This window comes from Somniosus microcephalus, chromosome 26, assembly GCF_052327205.1.
Source record: "Somniosus microcephalus isolate GS21.2 chromosome 26, FLI_Smic_1.0, whole genome shotgun sequence".
Lineage (NCBI taxonomy): Eukaryota > Metazoa > Chordata > Chondrichthyes > Squaliformes > Somniosidae > Somniosus > Somniosus microcephalus.
This window is the reverse complement of record NC_141012.1, coordinates 32,721,898-32,727,562: the sequence shown is the minus strand read 5'-3', so window position 1 is coordinate 32,727,562 and position 5,665 is coordinate 32,721,898. Positions and strand designations below refer to the sequence as shown.

At 50.7% G+C, this 5,665-nt stretch overlaps 1 long non-coding RNA gene across 1 annotated transcript; it reads left to right on the top strand.

Annotated features, from left to right (window-relative positions):
- The first annotated feature begins 242 nt into the window (after positions 1-242).
- On the top strand, positions 243-2,594 carry LOC147100388 (uncharacterized). Its single transcript, XR_015073755.1, has 2 exons — positions 243-812; positions 2,202-2,594. It is a non-coding gene; the product is annotated as an uncharacterized LOC147100388 (long non-coding RNA).
- The last annotated feature ends 3,071 nt before the right edge of the window (positions 2,595-5,665 follow it).

Below are 5,665 nucleotides of genomic sequence, written 5' to 3'. Positions count from 1 at the left end.
GAACCTGTGTACGTCTTTCTTGACTCGCCATCTCGTTAGTTTCTGACTATTCCCTCTTGTTGATCTGTTGTTCCATGCAGGTTGCAGCACACTTTCCAATCTAATTCCAGTTTGTCCATTGATAAATCAATACATCAAGTGGAAGCTATAGAACCTCCTCCTCCTCTCAAGGGTTTCCTACTCAAGGGCTTTCAGCATTGCAGTAACGCTACTGGTCTGTTTGTAGTCGTTCATACAGAGTCGAGCAGCTTTCCTCTGGATAGAGTATGTGAGGGGGCGGGTGGAGATAGAGTATGGTTACCCGTGCTGCTAACATTACCATTGAATTTCAGCAGAGACTAGAGAGGGAGTGAGGCTCCTGGTCCCGGGGGTCCCAGTGGGAAGTTGCTGTCAGTTTCACACACCCCACTCTGCAACTTTTTGTTCTACAGTCGCGTCCAACTCAAGGAGACAACCACAAAAAACGAAGCTGCAGGGATGCATTCATAATCTAACCTAAAGTATGAAAAAGCAGCGATTGCAAGGTGAGCCAGCAGCAGCGTCATGTTCCGATTCAAAACTACAGCAATTGGGAGGGTTTGCCCATCACTGCGCAGGCGCTTATTCAGAAACTGCATATTTTGATTTCCTCTTTGTATTTCGATTCCGCTGCTTCTGACTGGAAGTGACCTCCAACTGGCCGCACTCAATCTATTGGCCCGGACAATGTCTGTCGTTGGCCAACGAGACATCGGAGGTCCAGTCTCAAACTGGCCCCTCCCAATGTCCACACGTACCCCTTCCACCATGGGCACATTTGGCAGACGTGTTTGGTATGTATTTGACTGTTTTTTAAATCAAGTAGATCTAAAGCTGCTCGTGTATCACATAATCTCCTTCCTGCTGCCGCCCCACGGCTGGCTGCGAGCAAACACCTATATAACTGAGAATAACCATAGTGAGGAAATCATTCATGTTTCGTGGATTAGAAATGGTGTTCGTAGCAGCTCACAGTGATTCCCAGTGAAGATAATTGTCAAGAAAAGGCGCTTTGTTCCCCTCAATGCCAGTTGTAAACTAAACATTTTTTCTGTGCTTGAGACATCCCGCAATGTTTCTATCAACAGAACTGTTTGTGTTCTCTCAGGGCACCTTATCTCGCAACCGCCTGTAGATGGAGGAGGTTTCTTTTAAAAATCAGTGAGTGGAAAGTCTAAGATGCCTATCTTTGACTGACTAACAACAACAACTTGTATTTATATAGCGCATTTAACGGAGTACAGGAAACTCTCTGGTATCCCGCACCGACGGGACCGGGATGGTGCCGGTTGATTAAACATTCCGGATGACGGAGCGGGTTATCTACCCAGGCTATTTTTAACAAAAAAAATTGAAAAATCAAGAAATTTGCTGTATGCAGTAATTGGGTACTCACCTACAGAATGTTGTGTTAAATGGATGGTGGAAGATGCTTGATTAAGTACAGTACTGCCAGTTGAGGGTAATCCATAACTCTTTAATTACTTAACAGTAAAACAAAACATACAGTAAATGACTGTATACAGTACTGTAGTTGACTGTACACTTATTCCAAGTCAGCTGGTTCATCAGGAATATCCATACCAGCTGGGTCATCAGGATCATGCACTTCAACAAATGCACGGGGAGAGACAACCGGCAGCGCAGGAGACACACAGAAAAATGGCGGATCGGAAGAGACTACCGGCAGCGCAGGAGAGTCAGACCCCTGTTATTGAGGTGTTCGGACTTCCGACAGCGCCAAGAAGCCGAGTCGTGGCAGTTTAGAGAACTACCCCCACTGACTAACTCGGCCACCGCGGGAGACTCGGACTCGGCAACATTTCCGGTTATTGAGGTGTTGTTTTTGGAGTATGAATTTTGCCGGTTAATAGAGAATTCTGGATATTTAGGTGCCGTTTAAACGAGAGTTTCCTGTAAAACGTCCCAAGGCGCTGCACAGGAGTATTGTAAGACAATAAAAGGGTTAGGAAGGGTGACACTGGGTAGTAAAACAAATCTGCAAATGTCCCCTGATGAAGAGGCACAACTGATAGAATAATTTAAACACAAATTCAGATTTGAACCAGAATGGAATTGTCTGTGTCAAAGGATCATCGACCTGAAACGTTAACTCTGTTTCTCGCTCCACAGATGCTGCTTGACCTGCTGAGTATTTCCAGCATTTTCTGTTTTTATTTCAGATTTCCAGCATCCGTGGTATTTTGCTTTTGACTCAATTCACTGGTCCTGAAAGCAAATTTAAGCTGCAGTTCTGCACCTGAACAGAGAATTTCCATTTGTCAACCTACTTTAAATTCCAGGACAACAATTTCCCAGAAGCCGACATATCCAGGGACACTTCCACATGAAATGGCCACAATCCTGGGGAATATCTAATTGAACAGGAGACTTACAGATCGGACAGGATCTTTCACAATATCCCCTCTATGTCTGTTGAATAAGTCATATGTATGAAAATATTGTCAGATTCTGTCCTGTGAAACATCAAGTCCACTGAGTTATCAGGAATAATAACAATGTTGTCATTGCCCATTCACGCCAGGTATCGGTGTATTAAAGATTTTAGTGTGCTCCTTTGCTGTTTTGTTAATGTTAAGGAGAAAATTAGTTTTATGTGTTACTCCCATCCATAAGGTAATGCCACTCTGAAAGCAAGTTTTAAAAGTTACAAGACAGCTCTTTGTGTTTTTCCATTTTTCAGGCAACTCATTCTGAGTTAATAATTAGGTTTTTTGAGTCTTGGATTTCCCCCTCTGACCTATCTTCCATTGTCAAAGCATCAGTCCCTTGCCAGAGGTACAATCCCCAATGATGGGATTATGGCACAGAAGAAAATAGGCTGAACCACATCTGGTATTTATAATTATTGTAGAGTGTTGTCCACACCCTCGACCAAGAGGGAGCGTGACTGCACACTTTCAGGGAATAGAATAAGGTGCGTAATCAGGAGGTCCTGAACTGATAAGGGGTATCACACACCTCTTTTTCAAGCTTAAGGCAACCAGTCTTGGTCTAAGTGTCCACCAACATGTGGTGTTGAGCAGTGAAGTCTAGTAGTTCGCATTAAAATTTGATATGTACACATCTCATCATCATTTTTAAATTGGTCAAACAGGATAAATGTAATTGTGGGGTAACAACAACAACAACAACTTGTATTTATATAGCACCTCTAACATAGTAAAACACCCCAAGGCGCTTCATAGGAGTATTATAAGACAAAACATTTGACACCGAGCCACATAAGGAAAAATTAGGGCAGGTGACCAAAAGATTGGTCTGTAGGAGTCTACGTACTCCTAGCAAAAAATACTGAACTCGGAGAGGTTCAACAGAAAAGGTTTAATTGTTGAGGCTGCATGCTGAACACAAAATGGAGTCAGAGACTACACAAGGTACAACTCTCTTTCATCAGTGCACAGCTTCGACTACTCCTCCCCCGCTCTGGGCTTAACTATGTTGCAGATTGAGTTTCTTAAAGGTATCAGCCTTCTTAAAGGCATGACGCCTGATTTATAGTCTACGGACCGGAAAGCGGATTGTGTCCGTTCTGTGATCGGTACGCCACACAGCTACCCCCAGAATCCGCTAGTAGGGAGTGTACGAACCGGCGTGGCGGCTTGATGGCACGGCCGGAACGGCTCTTGGCGGTTGGTGTCGGGAGCGGGGCGGTCGGACGCATCGGGCTCTTAGGCGGTCTGCCCCGCGGTCGGGGTTGGCCCACTTGAACGGGTTCGTCGGGCTCTAGGTGCGCCAGCTTGAGCCGGTCGACCGACACCTTGTCAGTTCTGCCGCCCACTTCGAGGAGGAAGAACTTGTTCCCCGTCTGGAGTACCTTGTAGGGTCCATCGTATGGGGGCCGTAGAGGTCCTCGGTGGGCGTCGTGGCATACGAAAACAAATTTGGCCATGTGCAGGCTAGGTGGTATGCGGGTTGCTGGTTCGCCATGCCGGCCGGTGGGTACCGAAGTGAACTGTTGTGCTCGGTTGGCGAAAGCGCGGCGTTGCTGGTCAGCCGACCAGGGGGTCGTGGCGGTGGGCAGGAACTCTCCGGGTACGCACAGCGGCTGGCCGTACACGAGTTCCGCCGCCGAGGCTTGCAGGTCTTCCTTGACCGCGGAGCGTAGGCCGAGTAGCACCCACGGGAGGCGGTCGATCCAAGCCTTGTCCTCAAGGCTGGCGCGGAGGGACGCCTTCATGGACCTGTGGAATTGCTCGCACAGTCCGTTGGCTTGGGGGTGGTAAGCCGTGGTGTGGTGAATGGCAACCCCGAGGTTTCGGGCGATGGCGGCCCACAGATCAGATGTGAACTGCGGGCCTCTATCCGACGTCATGTTGGAGGGGATGCCGAACCGAGCGACCCAGGTACCGATGAAAGCCCTCGCGATGTCGGCGGTGGTGGTGGACGTCAGTGGAATGGCCTCGGGCCAGCGGGTGGTACGGTCCACGATTGTCAGCAGGTGCGTGTGACCTTGTGATGGCGGTAGGGGGCCGACGAGGTCGATGTGGACGTGGTCAAACCTTCTTTCTGGCAAGGTGAACTCCTCGAGTGGGGCTTTGACGTGTTGGTGGATTTTGGCATGCTGGCAAGCTATGCAGGATCTGGACCAGACGCGCACATCTTTGCGCAGGCCGCGCCAGACAAATCGGTTGGCCAGCAGTCTAATGGACGCGCGGGTGCCGGGGTGTGAGAGGCCGTGGACGATGTCGAACACCCGTTTTCACCAGGATGCCGGGACTATGGGGCAGGGTTGCGCCAAGGAGGTGTCGCATTTGACTGTGACGGCGGATGGGCCGCAGGCGACGTTGGTCAGTCGCAGCCCTGGGAGGGTTGTGGGCGTGGAGAGCAGATCGGGGTCGGTGCGTTGCTCCGCTGCCAGTTGAGCATAGTCCACTGCCAGGTGGGCGCCGTGGACGGCGGGGCAGGATAGGCAGTCGGCCACCACGCTGTCTCAACCGGAGACGTGCCGGATGTCCGTGGTGAATTCGGACACCGCGGTGAGCTGGCGTTGTTGCCTGGCTGACCACGGGTCCGCAGATTTCGCCATCGCGAATGTCAGGGGTTTGTGGTCGCCAAACGCGGTGAAGGGACAGCCCTCCAGAAGAAATCTAAAATGGCGGACTGCCAGGTACAGTGCGAGGAGCTCGCGGTCAAAGACGCTGTATTTGGCCTCCGGGGGGCGCAGTTGGCGGCTGAAAAAGGCCAGCGGTTGCCAGGCCCCGTCGACCCACTGTTCGTACACAGCGCCGACCGCGTGGTCAGAGGCGTCCGTGGTGAGGGCCACCCTGGCGATGGGCTGTGGGTGAGCGAGCATGGTGGCATTGGCGAGCGCCTTTTTGTTCGAGTCAAAAGCGGTCAACATGTCCGCCGACCACTCGATCGCCATTCTGTCTTTCTTACCCCGGAGGGCTTCGTATAGGGGCCGCATGAGGGAGGCCGCTCCGGGAATGAAGCGGTTGTAAAAGTTGATCATCCCCACGAACTCCTGGAGGCCTTTGATGGTGGTAGGCCGGGGTAACTGCTGGACGGCTTGCACCTTGGTGCGCAGGGGAATGGCTCCGTCCTGCGTGATGTGGTGGCCGAGGAATTCGATCCTGCTGAGGCCGAATTGGCACTTGGCTGGGCTGATGATGAGCCCGTGCTC